At 46.4% G+C, this 19,677-nt stretch overlaps 1 non-coding gene across 1 annotated transcript; it reads right to left on the bottom strand.

Moving 5' to 3' along the window:
- Positions 1-8,563: 8,563 nt before the first annotated feature.
- On the bottom strand, positions 8,564-8,689 carry LOC147688715 (U4atac minor spliceosomal RNA). The gene has a single exon (XR_015300823.1). It is a non-coding gene; the product is annotated as a U4atac minor spliceosomal RNA (small nuclear RNA).
- Positions 8,690-19,677: the final 10,988 nt, after the last annotated feature.

The raw sequence follows: 19,677 nt of genomic DNA, 5'->3' as shown, positions 1-19,677 counted from the left end.
AACCTACTAAGACCTGATCTGATATCCCCCGTCAGGCTCAGCTTCGCATTCACTTGTGTTTTGGCATCGCTATCTTGAATGAAATAAAACATCCTTGTTTATCAAAATTAGTATTCATTTTTGATATATCATATGTAATGCGAATATAGTTCAAAATATTTGGTGTTTAGCCATATTGTATTATTTTTGTAAATTTTTCCCATTTCAAGCAGCTTCTCAAAATGCGGCCCCATGTTCAAAATTAAGGTTCAATGCAGTTTTCAGGAGTGTGTGTAGCAAGTGTAAAGTTAGTGTATCAGATTGCCAAAGAAGAAAAAAGTATTTCAAGCAGACGCCGCATTCTGATGCTGACATTGAGGAGCAGAAGACACACATTAAGATACATTCAGATACATTTTGAGTCGGTGCATGATGGTTACATTTTCTTTCTTTAACAAATGAAAACATTGAGAGTATGAAGACTACATTCTGCTTTTTTAGTGGTGTAAGGAAAGGAATTTCTTCAAGGAGAAAAACATGTCCCTGCTGAGAAAAAAAAGAAACATTTACAAGGCAGGTGCAATTTTCATTGTGCCTAAATCTTCATAATGTAGATTTCCACAAAGGAGGAACAGGAGCCTGTGGGAGAGGTCACATGACATTCCCACAAGCACGCCTGGAAGCATGCCACTGGGGCAGCTGTCAAGGCCTTCCTCTGGTAATGTTTGTGAATTGAAAAGAAACATAAAAGTATATTCAAGTGGAGGAGCAAATCTCCAATGTAATTTTTTCATCAATAGGGGCCTATGTGTTTTTTTTGTTTCAAAGTATTTTATTAAGAATTTTACACATACATTTTTAACATCGTTTTCCTAAGTCTAAATAATGCTTTCTTCATATACTGAATTTATTCACTATAACAGAACCATTGATATTTTCCAGTAACTCGACGCAAACTTTAGACACCTTTGGGTACCATTTAAAAATGCAGTCTGCCTTTATTTAAAAGAATTGCTTAGTTGGGGGCTGAGGACAAATTGTGTTTTAGGGTATGAATTCCTAATGAATTGAATTTTTTTTTTAAATGTAGTCAAGTCAAGTCAAGTCAAAGAATTTATATAGCGCGCTACATACCCAGAGGGTCTCAAGGCGCTTGAGGAGGGGTGGGGAATTACTTGTCAAATATCCACGTTTTAAGTTGCTTTCTGAATGTTAGGTGGTTCTGGGTAAGGCAAAGGTAAGTGGGAAGTGAGTTCCAGGTTTTAGCTGCCAGGTAGGAGAAGGATCTACCTCCCATGGTGGTTTTGTTGATGCGGGGTACAGTGGCAAGAGCTTGGTTGGATGATCGTAGCTGGCGGGAGGGTGTGTAGAAGGACAGTCGTGTGTTGAGGCATTCTGGTCCGATTTCGTAGAGTGCTTTGTGTGCGTGGGTTAGGAGCCGGAAAGTGATCCTCTTATTGACAGGAAGCCAGTGGAGGTTTTTCAGGTGACCAGAGATATGTTCTTTACGCGGGATGTCTAATATGAGCCTGGCTGAGGCGTTTTGGATTCGTTGGAGTTTTTTCTGGAGTTTAGCTGTAGTACCGGCGTAGAGGGTGTTTCCATAGTCCAGTCGGCTCGTGACCAGAGCATGGGTGACCGTTTTCCTAGTTTCGGTGGGGATCCAACGAAAGGTTTTTTTGAGCATGCGAAGAATGTTGAAGCAAGATGAAGAGACGGCGTTGACTTGTCTGTTCATCGAAAGTGAGGAATCCAGGATGACGCCCTGGTTCCGTGCGTGGTCTGTCAGGATGGGTGCTTTTCCAAGGGCTTCTGGCCACCAAGAGTCGTCCCAAGCAGAGGGGGAGGTACCTAAGATAAGGACTTCTGTTTTATCTGAGTTCAGTTTCAGACGGCTGTGTTTCATCCATTCGGCTACTTCTTTCATTCCTTCGTGTAGGTTAGTTTTGGCGGTGCTAGGGTCATTGGTGAGTGATAGGATCAGTTGAGTGTCATCCGCGTAGGAGATGATGTTGAGGTTGTGTTGGCGTGCGATGGCCGCGAGGGGGCTCATGTATACGTTGAAAAGGGTGGGGCTGAGTGAAGATCCTTGAGGCACGCCGCAGATGACTTCAGTGGCCTCTGACTTGAATGGTGGAAGGCGGACTCTCTGGGTTCTTCCGGTGAGGAACGAGGTGATCCATTCCAGTGCTTTTCCTTGTATTCCGATGTTTCTGAGGCGCTGTAGAAGGGTGCTATGGCAGACTGTGTCGAAGGCTGCAGAGAGGTCGAGGAGGATGAGGGCGACTGTGTCTCCATTGTCCAGTAGAGTTCGGATGTCGTCTGTTGCTGCGATGAGGGCGGTCTCCGTGCTGTGTTTTGCTCGGAAACCGGACTGTGAGGAGTCGAGGGATTTGTTGGCTTCAAGGAAGGTGGCGAGCTGGTTGTTGACTGCTTTCTCGATGACTTTGGCCGGGAATGGAAGGAGCGAGATGGAGCGGTAATTTTTGAGTTCGGTGGGGTCCGCTGTGGGTTTTTTCAGAAGGGCGCTGAGTTCAGCGTGTTTCCAGCTTTCTGGGAAGGTGGCGGATTCGAAGGAGGAGTTGATGACGTCTCGGAGGTGCGGTGCTATGATGGAGTCTGCTTTGTTGAAGATGTGGAGAGGGCAAGGGTCTGTGGGGGATCCTGAGTGGATGGAATTCATCAGGCGTATGGTGTCCTCAGTAGAGATAGGGTTCCAGACATTAAGGGTGTTCGAGGGGGGTGAAGGTCCAGTAGATGGCTGGGAGGGTTGGTCTCCGGGTTGGTTGTCGAAGCTGTTGTGGATGTCTGCAATTTTGTTGTGGAAGAAAGAGGCTAGGGAGTCGCAGAGTGCTTGAGAGGGGGTGATGTCGTTAGAGTTGGCCGGGGGATTGGTAAATTCCTTGACGATGTTGAAAAGTTCCTTGCTGTTGTGGGCGTTGTTATCTAGTCGTTCCTTGAAGGCGGTTTTCTTGGCCTTTCGGATCAGTTGGTGGTGTATGCGGGTGGCGTTTTTGAAGGCGTCCTTGGTGCTGGTGGTTGGGTCTTTTTTCCAGGCCTTCTCAAGGGAGCGGCAGAGTTTCTTGGATTTCTTAAGATCATCGTTGAACCATGAGGCCTTCTTGCTGCCAAGTTTGCTTTGTCGCTTTTTCAGTGGTGCTAGGATGTCGGCGCTGTTGGATATCCATAGGGAGAGGTTGGTGGCGCCTTGGTCGGGGTTTGAGGAGTGGGCTGGGGGGTTTAGAAGAAGCGATGAGGAGATCTGGTCGATGGTGATTTTGTTCCAGTTTCTTTGCAGAGTTGGTTTAGGGTTGTTGTTGGGTTTGAGCTTGTTGTAGGTAAAGTGAACGCAGCTGTGGTCAGTCCAAAGGAGATTCGTGGTGTGGCTGAAGGAGACAAGATTGCTGGAGGTGAAGATAGGGTCGAGAGTGTGACCTGCGATGTGGGTGGGGGAGGTGACCAGTTGTTTAAGTCCGAGGTTGGCGAGGTTGTCCAGAAGGGTGGTGGAGTTGCGGTCGTTGTTATTTTCAAGGTGAAAGTTGAGGTCTCCCAGGAGGTTGTAATCTTTGGAGGGGAGTGCGTGTGGAGTGATGAAGTCCGTGATGTCCTCACTAAATTGTGCGCGGGGTCCAGGTGGTCTGTAAAGGAGGGTGCCTCTGAGTGTGGTCTTGGGGTCGATGTGAATCTGGAAGTGAAGGTGTTCAGAGTTGGCGAGATTAATGTCAGAGCTGGTAGAGATGTGGATGGATTTCTTATGGACGATGGCGATTCCTCCTCCTGTGTGGCCGGTACGGTCCTTGTGTATGATCTTATAATCTTCTGGGGTGGCAATGGTGATGTCTGGGGCGGAAGAGGCGTTCATCCATGTTTCTGTTAGGAAGGCGACGTCCGGAGAGATGGTGTCTAGTAGATTCCATAGGTCAATGGTGTGCCTGTGGACCGATCGGGTGTTGAGCAGGATGCATTGTAGGTGGTTGGGGTCGGGAATCTGTGGTGTGTTCGTTGCGGAGTATGCTGATTTGACTTGACGTCTGCGGGTCCAGCATGTCTAGCAGTGAGGGCAGGATTTTCTCTAAAGTCCATGGACTTTGAATTCAATTTGGTCACTTTTTGGCAAGTTTAAGACCATTCTTAGGTTTTGATTATCTGACACGTCATGTATTAACAAGAGGGTACTGCAGGTACTACTGATCATCGCTACTGCATTTCAAACTTGGTCATGGCAGGGAGAACAAAAGAGGAGGGTCCAGGATCATTCTCTGCTGCTCCAGAGGAAGAAGTGATTTGTTCTGGGGAGAGTGTGAAATCAGAGAAACACTCTAAGGATGCCATCATGGAGGAGATTTCCACTGATCCTCCAGCATCAAAGACAGGAAACAAGGCAGATGACACAGAACTCAGCTGCCAGATTCATACTCGACCTCCCCAGACAGACCCACATCACCTCCACCTCAGGAACCTCCACTGGCTCCCCAACCAGAAAAGACGCCAATTTAAGATGCTGACACATATCTACTAGGCTTTCCACGACCGAGGATCAGCATACATCAATCAGTGCCTAAACTTCCACCAACCCTCCAGACACCTGTGATCCACCTCCCTCGCCCTCGCTCACACACTCCCCACATCTGCCAAGCAGCAGTGGAGGATGCTCCTTCTCCTACCTTGCCGTCAAGTCCTGGAACGACCTCCCCCTCTACCTCCGAACATCATCGTCTTTCCCTCAATCCAGAAAAGGACTGGGGGTCAACTGATAGCTCTGTAACCAAAATTAGGGCAGAGAGCAGACGTCTTTACTCCTTTGGAACTACGAGCCACACTAGAGCTGGCTCCATGCAGGAGAACCTACAACATGGGCAAACCGAAGTGTGAAATATCTACACTTAAATCTTCCTGAAGCATCATTGAGAAACAGACAAAAGAACAGGACTGGCCAATTACCTTCTTCACCTTGAACAGTAAAGTCCTAACCTCAACCCTAACATCTATCAAATGGAAGAGCTCGGGATGAATTAGTCAGCAACCACTTGCTAACAAAGCCTTCATAAAGTTTCTGTAGGTAGATTAGCCCCATCCCTTCAATTCAGGGTCTTAGTTTCCACTTTCCACCAACAGGAATGACAATAATACATTTCCATTGTCTGCTTGGGGCTCTCCTCTCCTCCTTTCTATGCTAGGCTAAACATAGAGGATTCCAAATCCACTCTTCTTTGGTAATTAATACGGCGAGGCAACCTTTAAGGGTGATCAGCAAAAAGCAACTGCACCATCATTTGCAGACACTCCTTTTCAATGTTTGCATTATTTGTCCCATGTAGGCTCTAATGTTACTATCATCACAATGATACTTCTTCCCTTGAGCGCTACATAAATCTCTTGATATTTCCCAACATATGCGTCCAGCCATTACATTACACTTACAACTCCTGAGTCGATCAGCTGTCCTTCCTAAAGCAGTGGTCTATAGGTAGCGGAGGAGCAGGCAGACTGATCATATGAATCTAGTGCTGATGAAAACTATCTAGGAGAGGAAAAGCTCATATGCACATAATGCTGGATCTTTCTACAGTTTTGCATCCTCATATTGCATGCTGTCAAAAATCCTCCTCTACATTACTTTGCTTAAAGCTTCTGATCTTTGCCTCCCCTTAATTCCTTCAAATTACACTCTCTTAATTTCCATCCTGGCACTCCTGGTCTCTCCGAACACAGCCTATTGTTTCACATGTGCCAATAAACAATAGACAGACTAGCCTCTTTAGGGATCCCTGGAGCTGCCTTCAGACCAATGTAAAGCACTGAAACACTTCAGCAGTGGTAGTAAGGGCTATGTACATGCAACTACAATGCCTTACAATGACTCAACACCTCAAGTTGAAACATGAAAAAGAGGTTTCAACAGTAACAGGAAAAACAAACCAAAACACCAGAAATACAGGATGCAAACCCTAAAAAATGTACCAGCACAAGTGCTACAGAAAACAGAATAGAAGAGCAAATTACAACTTAAAATCTTCACCTTGTATTGCATGCAGTGCAAACCAAATATGTAGTGTGGAAAATATTTTCCCAGGATTGAAAACGAGAAGATGAAGACTGCTACAAACAGGCCCACCAGAGCAGATCCTTCAATATTTCCAGTATTTGATTGATAATTTGTGATGTCACTCTGACTAGGAATTTGCATATAATTTACAATAAGCTAAGTAGCACAAAACACAGTGGTCTCCATGGGGAGACCAAACTATATATTAAGAAAGTGGAATACGAACTGCAACAGAAGTTGGTACTTGAACCAAGGAAAATCAGAAGAGCTGGGGACATAAGGAACCACCCAAGGTAAGTACCCAGGAACCCCACAGAGGCTGTGTACAGAGTGGAAACACAGCGGAGTGTCCAATAGAAGTCAACGTGAAAGTCGTGGTTGCATTTTTTAAGAAGAAAGACCAATCTCTGTGGACCATAAAGAAACCCCATGGAAAACAGAAGGTTGGAGGGTCACTCCACCCATGGATACTCAGGAACCAGGATACCTATGCCAGGGAAGCTGGGTACATTGGTACAATGATGCAAAGTGACATCGGAAACCAGCGTAGACCACAGTGGAGGACTACAGGAAATATACAGCTGGAGAAGACTGTGCAAGAGTCTGGTAGAATCTAAGGATGGAATCTTGAAGTGAAGAACCTGTAAGCAGAGGGGACAGTGTCTATGCCACTTGGAGGTGACCAGGAGGCACGGAAGAGCAATGCTCACGGATGACGGATGGTTCAGAAGAGTTGAGCACCAGGCGATGCTGAGGAAAGCGAGGAGCTGTGCACGAGCTGTCCCATGTCGGAAGTTGAGTACCATGGGGGTCGGTGTCCAACAATCCTTGGCAGCTGCAATAGGCGTGGAAAGCGAAGAAGGAGCAACGTTGGGACCAACCAGGTCCAGGTCTAAGGGACTCAACACACATAGCTGAGTCAGAGCAGGCCCGAGTAAGCAGGGGAGCTCACTGAAGCAGAAGAAGACCCTCAAGAGGACCCACTGGCTGAAGGCACAGGTGTAGCAAGAGGACCTCGAGCAGCTCACCAAGAAGAAAGGTCCATGGTCCATTGGATATGGTGAGGATGCTGTACTTGGCAGGAAGAGATGCTGAAGGCTAGAGCTTCTAGTAACCCAAAGATCTCTGGCATGCAGAGCAAGCAAGCCTTGGTATTTGCAAGTCAATGCGGTGCACAGGGGTTTGGTCCCAGGGGTTCCAACAAGGGATACTGGCCTCAAAATTGCAGAGAGGACAGACCAGGCCTCATGGGAGTTGTAGAACCCCCACCTGTGTTGCTGAGCCTTTTGAAGTCTGTGGCATGTTAGGAGAAGCAGATCAGTCAGCTTTATTCCGGTCCCTGCAGATGCAGAGGAGTGACTCATTCACTTCAAGGGAGATTACTTTGGGTTTCTTTGATGCCCACAGGTCTGTTGAGATCCTGGAAGAAGCACAGACACAGATGACAAAGAAGACTTGCAGAACAGCGAGACCAGGAGCAGCAGGAATCTTCATTGAAGTAGTCTCGGTTTCAGGCGAAGTCCAAGTGTCCAGAAGGTCAAAGAGTGATGTGATTAAAGGCTTGAATCTTACCCCATGATGAATTTGAGGACCCACCTACAGGTAAGGGGGTGAGGAAAACTCAGAGGAGGGGCTGGACAGAGGGGGATACTCCCACATCCTTTGTCCAGTTTTGTGCCAGGGCAGGAGTCAAGGGATCCCAGAACTTGTTCCAACTGCAAGGACAAGGAGGGCACCAAATGTCCCTTCAAAGCAGTCTGGTGGCGCTGGCAAGCACCCCCACCCCAGCCCAATACACTAAGTCCTGTCTGGGAGGTGGTCACACCTCCCTGTGACAGGAAACCTGTTGTTCTATATTCCTCTGCTTTACTTTGGCTCAGCAGGAAGAGGGCAGAGTCATGTTTGGGGTCGGCAGCAGCAGTAGCTTGCTGTTAGACCCTGAAAAGCTGTACCCCAAAGGAGCCTCTCAGTACATCGGATCGTACTTCCAACACTGGAATCAATGTTGGGGTATGATTCCATGTTCAATACCAAATATGACCGGGTTCAATGTAGCCACTATATAGTTAGACATCTCGTAATGACTGATGTCCACTATGTGTATAACAAGCATTAAAAATGCAATTGGTCTCCCTTTCATTAAGATAAAGCTATTCGCGTTGCTATACAATACCTTTAGCAAAGCAAATGGCTTTAACTTAATCAAAGGCGAGACCTATTGCATTTTCAGTGCTTGTTTTTAATTCCTAAAGAAATGGAAGGCTCTCAAACACATCCTCAGATGTCGAGGACAAGAGTTAAAATAGTAATTCACCTTATTCGCTTTCGTGGGCATAGTGTAATGGGCGAACTGCTGTTTCATTTACCTCAACTAACAGTTTGAATGCTAGGGTCTTAGCGGTATTCTTTAGCCACTGGCAATAAATAAGCAGACATGCTCATCTGAGTCAATGGTTCTGCTACCTATAGGCAATTATAAATCTTGGAGCTTAACAATGGTAATAATTTCTTATTTGTTGGACGATGAGTAGAACGAAGGGTTCCAAAAATTGCACCTTTCTAAAGCTGTCGTAATAGTGGCGCGTACGTGTTGTTAAGGTGTTAGCAGTGCTGCCCTCACTATACATTCATTGAACAGCAGCGCAACCCCAAGATAAGGATGGTTGCTTAAGTAATGCTAGTGCATCGCTGATGACCAGTAAAGACCCTCATTTTGTTACGGTGATCTGGAATTTTAATATTGATTGGAACTAAAGTCTCGCTTTCTGAACAGTATTATAGCAGGAAGGCGAGCTTACTGAATCGACAGTCTTGTCCCCTCCCTATTGTAATGCAGCCCATCATGCATTGTACTCCCTTCTCATGTTGATTTGCATATTAACAGACAGAGAGAAAGGTTGAAACCCTGCCTGGGAAGGCTTGAGTTTTGCAGACCGGTGTTTGGATAATGTTGTTTTATTTAAATTGGTATTTAAATGCACTTGCTTCAAATCTTGAATTCAATCTTCCAATATGTAATTGTGCGTCTTTTCAAGTATTTAATGCGGGGACAAAAGGAGACAATGTGGCAACAATGAGGGACTAAGAATCCTCCTTTATAATGAGAAGCCAGCGTTTTGCATGCAAGATGACGCGGACCAATTAAAAAGATGGGCGGGGGCTTTAACTCCGCCTCCGAGAGCTTTGGAATCTGTATTGATTCCCGGAAGCTCTCGTATGACGAGAGCAGTGCATTTGTGCTGCTTTCACCAGCTGAGACCTAAAAATGGCTGTTCGCACTTCAAAATCACGGAGAATCAACTCTGGGGTTTGTAGGGGTGTCTTGTTCATGCAGGGGCACCCTCACACTTATAACTAGGCACCCTGCCTTCAGGACTGAAAGGCCTGCCATAGGGGTGATTTATAGGTTTTAAGTGTAGTGACCTCAGATATAAGGAAACTTATATCTGTCATAAATGGTGCTAGCACCAACTCACACAGGCTGCAATCACCAGCCTGTAGTTACAGTTTGAATGGTTCCTCATGGGTGGCACAATACATGCTGCAACCCATTGGAGATTCCTGGTGTACCTATGCCCTAGGGGCCTCATTTATGAGGCCCCTTGCGCCATCGGAACTTCACTTTTCATGAAGTTCCGTGGCGCAGAAGCCTGCGTGGTATTTATCAGGCAGCAGTACGCCAGTTTTTGTGGCGTACTGCTGCCTGATAAATATCAGTCCCTTTAACGCAGTGTTCTGCGTTAAAGGGGCGTGCAATGGGTGTTGCTGGGGGCGTTCCCAGCAACATCCATGGCCTTTTGACACTGCCCCAGATTTACGAGAAATCGTAACTCTAAAGCAGTGCCAAAAGCTTACACCTCCCCAGGGGAGGCGTAAGGGAGGCGCAACAGGGAGAAATCTCTTTATTTCTCCTCGTATTTCCTTTTTCTATGTGTGACGCATTCTGCAGCACACATAGAAAGAGGAAAAGCCTCTTGTGATTATTTTTGTACAGAAAGGTTTCCCTTCCTGTACAAAAATAATCTTCCCCGCAACGCAGGCACCCTTGCACCATGGTGCAAGGGTGCCTGCGCTGGCGCAGGCAGCCCATTGTGCGCCGGCGGGGGGGAAAAGGACAGGAATGCGCCGTATCTTATAGATACGGCGCATTTCTGCCCTTTTCTTTTGCCGTAGGGAAGCGCAGCAGGAAGGCCTGCTGCGCTTCCCTACGGCAAAAAGTCATAAATGAGGCCCTAGGTATCTTAGTACTATATACCAAGGACTTACAAGGATACACCAGTAGCCATTGTGGATGTTAGGAAATACTTAAGAAATACTTACAATGGTCGAATTTAGGGAGAAAGCACAGTGACTGGGGTCCTGTTTAGCAGGATCCCAGTCAGACTAGTCAAAAATACACTGGCACCAGGCAAAAGGTGGGGGTAACCATGCTAGAAGGATCCTACCTTCCTTTGCCGTCTAAGAGCAGGAAGCAAGGGTCACAAAGAGGAACATGATAATCATTATTTTTTAAAGGGAACCAACATACACATCGAAACGTCTCAGTGTCAAAAAGTATCATGTTATACATTAAAATTTCATAACAAACGTTATGAAAGAGAAAGTAATGTTAGATAATAGTACACCAGTTCTGAGAGTACTAGCACCTTTCAAATGGGATAAACATGAGATGACATCAATATATTTAGTGCAATACTATGATGACTTGAATAAGTAATATCATATCAAGCTTTCATATGAAGCATTTGTATAATACTTGGTTCTCATAATAATTCGATAGGCTATAGGATAATGCGGTGAAAGCAATAATAATATTTATTCATATTATTAAATATACCTTAATGATCACAATAATTCAAAACACGGTTTCTACCATATATGAATATAAATATTTAAATATTACAATTAAATGAGTAACACTTTGTCATATCAGAGAGAAAAAAAGATTGCCTAAGGATTACTTAATAGCAAAGTTTATGTTTCAGTATGGCAGCCACTTGCAACTGACCTGGCAATTAAAGTTAACATATTGTTCTGTAATGCAATGGTGCTATGAATGTAATAAGATGATAAAGTTGGTGCCCACTAGGTACGCCCTGCCTTTATATATATAATACAAATAGTTGATTAACTGTTGTGAATATGGGGTGCAATTTACCTTTTCAAAAAGAACAGATCTACGGAAAGGAACATATTCAGAAACTGATGCTTTAAGATGGTCACGTTCTCCGGAAAGTCACAATCCATACTAAACAAGCATTTGCAATGCAATAGGTCTCGCATTTGCGAGAGTTTAAGCTATTGGCGTTGCAAATGACAATGTCTTTTATTTATCTGTTTTGAAAACTAACACATAAATAAAAGGAATTGTCATTTACAATGCCAATAGCTCAAACTCTGGCAAATGTGAGGCCTATTGCATTGCAAATGCTTTTTAATAAACTACTTTATTCTTGTCACAATTCAAAAGGTTTTCTGCAGCTCAGTGCATTTCACGGATACCAGTCATGGACCAGCATTCAGTGTGAGGTGATCATCATTGCAAACTGACAGACTTGGGGCTACATATTCACTGACCAATTAAAACAAGCATTAGAAATGCAATTGGGCTCGGATTTATTTGAGTTTGAGCTAATGGCATTGTAAATGCCAATGTATTGTTGCTATGTGTTATGGAGTGTGTTCATGTGGTGTGTACTGCCAGTGATCTCCTTGTGAGTGTGCGAATATTGCACCACTTGCCTGTGATGTCCTTCTTGTGAGTGTGAGAAGCTTGCACCTCTGCTGCCTGTGGTCTCCTTGTGAGTGTAAGAAGCTTGCACTGCTGCTGCCTGTGATGTTGTTCTTGTGAGTGGGAGAAGATTGCACCTCAGCTGGCTGTGGTCTCCTTGTGAGTGTATGCACTGTCATCGCTAGCCTGTAGATATGCACTGTCATCGCTAGCCTGTAGATATGCATTGGCTTCACTAGCCTGTAGATATGCACCGTCATCGCTAGCCTGTAGATATGCACTGTCATCGCTAGCCTGTAGATATGCGCTGTCATTGCTATCCTGTAGATATGCGCTGTCGTCGCTAGCCTGTAGATATGCATTATCATCGCTAGCCTGTAGATATGCACTGTCATCGCTAGCCTGTAGATATGCTCTGTCATCGCTAGCCTGTAGATATGCTCTGTCATCGCTAGCCTGTAGATATGCACTGTCATCGCTAGCCTGTAGATATGCATTGGCTTCACTAGCCTGTAGATATGCACTGTCATCGCTAGCCTGTAGATATGCTCTGTCATCGCTAGCCTGTAGATATGCGCTGTCATTGCTATCCTGTAGATATGCGCTGTCGTCGCTAGCCTGTAGATATGCATTATCATCGCTAGCCTGTAGATATGCACTGTCATCGCTAGTCTGTAGATATGCTCTGTCATCGCTAGCCTGTAGATATGCTCTGTCATGGCTAGCCTGTAGATATGCACTGTCATCGCTAGCCTGTAGATATGCACTGTCATTGCAAGCCTGTAGATATGCATTGGCTTCACTAGCCTGTAGATATGCACTGTCATCGCTAGCCTGTAGATATGCATTGGCTTCACTAGCCTGTAGATATGCGCTGTCATTGCTATCCTGTAGATATGCGCTGTCATCGCTAGCCTGTAGATATGCATTATCATCGCTAGCCTGTAGATATGCACTGTCATCGCTAGCCTGTAGATATGCACTGTCATCGCTAGCCTGTAGATATGCTCTGTCATCGCTAGCCTGTAGATATGCACTGTCATCGCAAGCCTGTAGATATGCATTGGCTTCACTAGCCTGTAGATATGCACTGTCATCGCTAGCCTGTAGATATGCATTGGCTTCACTAGCCTGTAGATATGCACTGTCATCGCTAGCCTGTAGATATGCATTGGCTTCACTAGCCTGTAGATATGCGCTGTCATTGCTATCCTGTAGATATGCGCTGTCATCGCTAGCCTGTAGATATGCATTATCATCGCTAGCCTGTAGATATGCACTGTCATCGCTAGCCTGTAGATATGCACTGTCATCGCTAGCCTGTAGATATGCACTGTCATCGCTAGCCTGTAGATATGCTCTGTCATCGCTAGCCTGTAGATATGCACTGTCATCGCAAGCCTGTAGATATGCATTGGCTTCACTAGCCTGTAGATATGCACTGTCATCGCTAGCCTGTAGATATGCATTGGCTTCACTAGCCTGTAGATATGCGCTGTCATTGCTATCCTGTAGATATGCACTGTCATTGCTATCCTGTAGATATGCACTGTAATCGCTAGCCTGTAGATATGGATTATCATCGCTAGCCTGTAGATATGCACTGTCACCGCTAGCCTGTAGATATGCTCTGTCATCGCTAGCCTGTAGATATGCTCTGTCATCGCTAGCTTGTAGATATGCACTGTCATTGCTAGCCTGTAGATATGCATTGGCTTCACTAGCCTGTAGATATGCACTGTCATCGCTGTCATCGCTAGCCTGTAGATATGCATTGGCTTCACAAGCCTGTAGATATGCACTGTCACCGCTAGCCTGTAGATATGCTCTGTCATCGCTAGCCTGTAGATATGCACTGTCATCGCTAGCCTGTAGATATGCTCTGTCATCACTAGCCTGTAGATATGCTCTGTCATCACTAGCCTGTAGATATGCACTGTCATCGCTAGCCTGTAGATATGCATTGGCTTCACTAGCCTGTAGATATGCACTATCATCGCTAGCCTGTAGATATGCGCTGTCATTGCTATCCTGTAGATATGCATTGGCTTCACTAGTGTCATCGCTAGCCTGTAGAAATGCATTGGCTTCACTAGCCTGTAGATATGCACCATCATCGCTAGCCTGTAGATATGCACTGTCATCGCTAGCCTGTAGATATGCACTGTCATTGCTATGGCTTCACTAGCCTGTAGATATGCATTGGCTTCACTAGCCTGTAGATATGCACTGTCATCGCTAGCCTGTAGATATGCTCTGTCATCGCTAGCCTGTAGATATGCACTGTCATCGCTAGCCTGTAGATATGCATTGGCTTCACTAGGAAAAAAAAGGGCTAATGTTCCTAGACAGGATAGAGTGGGAGGCACAGTCTCTCCGAAGGTGGAGAGTGCTTGGGTCACAGTCAGATCACTGATTTAGTTAGTATAAACGTGGCAGGGAGGGATAGGGACTGTCCTATAAACTCCATTCCCAGCATCCCTCATGGCTGCTGGTGCCTTGGGTGTGCGCACGTGATCTTAAGTGGCTCGTGGCAGTAGGTGGTGCGTTCTGATTTCTTGAAAATTATTAGAAATGTCCATAGTGTATTCGTTTTCCATTCGCTACCGACCAGTTGGCTTTTGTTGCTTTGATTAAAATGTGCTGGTGTCCCCACCGTCAACAGGGGGAGGGGAGGGAGCATAAGAGGACGAATTTATTTCGTGCAGCTCAGGCCCCGAGATCTGGTGCAGGCACAGTAGCCAACCGAGCTAACTTCTCCCTTCTCTACCGAAAGCCAGCGATGTGAACTCGTCTCCGTGGATGGGTACAAAGGTTGTTTTTTAGGATCGGTGCAGAATACAAAGTTTACATTGTATTTGGGGGGTTGCCCGGTGTTACGTTTTCACATATTTGCAACACCGAATAGCTAGCTACAGGGTGGACAAATCGAGTGCGTGTTCCTTTTCTGGATTTTGGTGGTGAGGGCAAGGTATGAGCGGTGTATCAAACGTTGCCACTGGTTGGGGCACACAACATTTCTGGGAGCAGTGGCCTGTGGGCGAATGAGTGTATAAAATACAAAGAGTGTGTGTGCCACTTCAGGACTGCGTGTACTCCTCGAATACGAATCTAAACATGCACAACTCGTGTGCAGTTGCAAACCCACACACGCCTGAAACACTACTTCGTCTCTGTGGGTTGTGTCCCCGAAAATGTGATTTATTAAGCGCTTCCTTCTAAAACCTATGCCTGTCTCGACTCACGAACGTTAACAGAAATCAAACAGACAGGTCGAAACCCCGCTTTTACCTTTCACTTCCAACAGTTACTTACTTTGCTTTCGAGTAGGAAACCACTCCCGGCGCCCAGATAATTTGTGTTTTATTCAGTGGCAATGTGGGCATGGCGGAAGAGACAGCTCTCTGTGAGGACACGAGAAAGAGACAGCTGATAGTGAAAGCATAAGAACACACGCCGCTGTCAGTGAGGGCAGCTGTCATTCACAGCTTAGGAAGGCAGCTCTCACGGAGGGCTTAAGAAAAGACACCTACCAGCAAGTGACAACCTAGCAAAGACCTAGCTTTCAGAGACGGCGTGAGAAAGATAAGAGAAAAGAAACGGAAAGAGTTTAGTGCCAAAAAGTGCACAGTGAGGCCGGGGGGGCTACCTCGGGCGCAGCGCATTAGCCGGGCTTAACATGATTCTCCACTGCACCTGCACCTGCCTCTTTGAAGCAGACCCGTAAAGTAGAAATTGGAAGATGTAAGCTGACATGGAAAGCTATCCTCATCCTTAGCAGGGAGGTGCTGGTCATGTGACCCAGCGTTGGAATTGACAGGCTTGCAGGCATGGGCCCTTCTGAGCGAGCCATCTCCGGGGAGGCAACAGTCTTGCCTCACTAGAAGCATGCACCCTCTCCCATGTGACCCGAGCTGGCCCTGCACCTCCCAGAAGACCCCCGATCCCGCCACCCCGTCTCCCACCCACTGAGCTGTGTGCCCCTGAGGCTGGGCTTGGTGCTGCGCTGTAGGTGAGAGCGTTTTCAGGCGATATTTAACCACTGTGTCATTTATAGCAATGCAAATCTCCAGCCGTGTGTATTCATTGTAGAGCTCTGCGTCACCCGGCCTCTACATGTGCCATGTAAAATACAGGCATGTCATCGCTAGCCTGTAGATATGCTCTGTCATCGCTAGCCTGTAGATATGCACTGTCATCGCTAGCCTGTAGATATGCACTGTCATCGCAAGCTTGTAGATATGCATTGGCTTCACTAGCCTGTAGATATGCACTGTCATCGCTAGCCTGTAGATATGCATTAGCTTCACTAGCCTGTAGATATGCGCTGTCATTGCTATCCTGTAGATATGCGCTGTCATCGCTAGCCTGTAGATATGCATTATCATCGCTAGCCTGTAGATATGCACTGTCATCGCTAGCCTGTAGATATGCACTGTCATCGCTAGCCTGTAGATATGCGCTGTCATCGCTAGCCTGTAGATATGCTCTGTCATTGCTAGCCTGTAGATATGCATTGGCTTCACAAGTCTGTAGATATGCACTGTCATCGCTAGCCTGTAGATATGCTCTGTCATCGCTAGCCTGTAGATATGCACTGTCATCGCAAGCCTGTAGATATGCATTGGCTTCACTAGCCTGTAGATATGCACTGTCATTGCTAGCCTGTAGATATGCATTGGCTTCACTAGCCTGTAGATATGCGCTGTCATTACTATCCTGTAGATATGCACTGTCATTGCTATCCTGTAGATATGCACTGTAATCGCTAGCCTATAGAAATGCATTATCATCGCTAGCCTGTAGATATGCACTGTCACCGCTAGCCTGTAGATATGCTCTGTCATCGCTAGCCTGTAGATATGCTCTGTCATCGCTAGCTTGTAGATATGCACTGTCATCGCTAGCCTGTAGATATGCATTGGCTTCACTAGCCTGTAGATATGCACTGTCATCGCTGTCATCGCTAGCCTGTAGATATGCATTGGCTTCACAAGCCTGTAGATATGCACTGTCACCGCTAGCCTGTAGATATGCTCTGTCATCGCTAGCCTGTAGATATGCACTGTCATCGCTAGCCTGTAGATATGCTCTGTCATCACTAGCCTGTAGATATGCTCTGTCATCACTAGCCTGTAGATATGCACTGTCATCGCTAGCCTGTAGATATGCATTGGCTTCACTAGCCTGTAAATATGCACTGTCATCGCTAGCCTGTAGATATGCTCTGTCATCGCTAGCCTGTAGATATGCGCTGTCATTGCTATCCTGTAGATATGCATTGGCTTCACTAGTGTCATCGCTAGCCTGTAGAAATGCATTGGCTTCACTAGCCTGTAGATATGCATTGGCTTCCCTAGCCTGTAGATATGCACCATCATCACTAGCCTGTAGATATGCACTGTCATCGCTAGCCTGTAGATATGCACTGTCATTGCTATGGCTTCACTAGCCTGTAGATATGCATTGGCTTCACTAGCCTGTAGATATGCACTGTCATCGCTAGCCTGTAGATATGCTCTGTCATCGCTAGCCTGTAGATATGCACTGTCATCGCTAGCCTGTAGATATGCATTGGCTTCACTAGGAAAAAAAAGGGCTAATGTTCCTAGACAGGATAGAGTGGGAGGCACAGTCTCTCCGAAGGTGGAGAGTGCCTGGGTCACAGTCAGATCACTGATTTAGTTAGTATAAACGTGGCAGGGAGGGATAGGGACTGTCCTATAAACTCCATTCCCAGCATCCCTCATGGCTGCTGGTGCCTTGGGTGTGCGCACGTGATCTTAAGTGGCTCGTAGCAGTAGGTGGTGCGTTCTGATTTCTTGAAAATTATTAGAAATGTCCATAGTGTATTCGTTTTCCATTCGCTACCGACCAGTTGGCTTTTGTTGCTTTGATTAAAACGTGCTGGTGTCGCCACCGTCAACAGGGGGAGGGGAGGGAGCATAAGAGGACGAATTTATTTCGTGCAGCTCAGGCCCCGAGATCTGGTGCAGGCACAGTAGCCAACCGAGCTAACTTCTCCCTTCTGTACAGAAAGCCAGCGATGTGAACTCGTCTCCGTGGATGGGTACAAAGGTTGTTTTTTAGGATCGGTGTAGAATACAAAGTTTACATTGTATTTGGGGGGTTGCCCGGTGTTACGTTTTCACATATTTGCAACACCGAATAGCTAGCTACAGGGTGGACAAATCGAGTGCGTGTTACTTTTCTGGATTTTGGTGGTGAGGGCAAGGTTTGAGCGGTGTATCAAACGTTGCCACTGGTTGGGGCACACAACATTTCTGGGAGCAGTGGCCTGTGGGCGAATGAGTGTATAAAATACAAAGAGTGTGTGCGCCACCTTAGGACTGCGTGTACTCCTCGAATACGAATCTAAACATGCACAACTCGTGTGCAGTTGCAAACCCACACACGCCTGAAACACTACTTCGTCTCTGTGGGTTGTGTCCCCGAAAATGTGATTTATTAAGCGCTTCCTTCTAAAACCTATGCCTGTCTCGACTCACGAACGTTAACAGAAATCAAACAGACAGGTCGAAACCCCGCTTTTACCTTTCACTTCCAACAGTTACTTACTTTGCTTTCGAGTAGGAAACCACACCCGGCGCCCAGATAATTTGTGTTTTATTTAGTGGCAATGTGGGCATGGCGGAAGAGACAGCTCTCTGTGAGGACACGAGAAAGAGACAGCTGATAGTGAAAGCATAAGAACACACGCCGCTGTCAGTGAGGGCAGCTGTCATTCACAGCTTAGGAAGGCAGCTCTCGCGGAGGGCTTAGGAAAAGACACCTACCAGCAAGTGACAACCTAGCAAAGACCTAGCTTTCAGAGATGGCGTGAGAAAGATAAGAGAAAAGAAACTGAAAGAGTTTAGTGCCAAAAAGTGCACAGTGAGGCCGGGGGGGCTACCTCGGGCGCAGCGCATTAGCCGGGCTTAACATGATTCTCCACTGCACCTGCACCTGCCTCTTTGAAGCAGACCCGTAAAGTAGAAATTGGAAGACGTAAGCTGACATGGAAAGCTATCATCATCCTTAGCAGGGAGGTGCTGGTCATGTGACCCAGCGTTGGAATTGACAGGCTTGCAGGCATGGGCCCTTCTGAGCGAGCCATCTCCGGGGAGGCAACAGTCTTGCCTCACTAAAAGCATGCACCCTCTCCCATGTGACCCGAGCTGGCCCTGCACCTCCCAGAAGACCCCCGATCCCGCCACCCCGTCTCCCACCCACTGAGCTGCGTGCCCCTGAGGCTGGGCTTGGTGCTGCGCTGTAGGTGAGAGCGTTTTCAGGCGATATTTAACCACTGTGTCATTTATAGCAATGCAAATCTCCAGCCGTGTGTATTCATTGTAGAGCTCTGCGTCACCCGGCCTCTACATGTGCCATGTAAAATACAGGCATGTCAAAAACGGGTAAAATGTTGGGGGGTACCCACGCTGCACGCTACCGCTAGTTAGAATATGCATAACATTATCAGTAACGTGTGTGCGCTTTTATATAATATTTATTGGCCTCGTCGAGTAATGCAGAAAAATATTAAGCTGCAAAGTGCCAAAACCCTTCCTCCTTTCAGCCTTAAGAAGCAGTTACGTTTAAGCACCATTTCCAGCAAGACTTTTGCATACGAGAAATGCTCGGTTTGTAATTTGAATCCGGCCGCATTCCACGCTCAGAGACGAAAAAAAAAAGAACTACAGTGTGGACGAGCATGTATGAGTCATCTTCTGTGAGCCTCGCCTGCTGCCTCTCGTCATTTTACATTGAACGCGCTCACCGCTGTGAACGCGCTCGCATCATCTGGATTGCATTACACGGGCACTCTGACAGCTCCTAATTAAGATTAATCACTCTCCCGTGCTCGTTCGCGCACAGAAAATGCCAAATCGGGCACGCGTACATTGCATACAGCCTATCACGT

Source organism: Lissotriton vulgaris, chromosome 10 (assembly GCF_964263255.1).
Source record: "Lissotriton vulgaris chromosome 10, aLisVul1.2, whole genome shotgun sequence".
Lineage (NCBI taxonomy): Eukaryota > Metazoa > Chordata > Amphibia > Caudata > Salamandridae > Lissotriton > Lissotriton vulgaris.
This window is presented reverse-complemented; position numbering and strand designations above follow the sequence as displayed.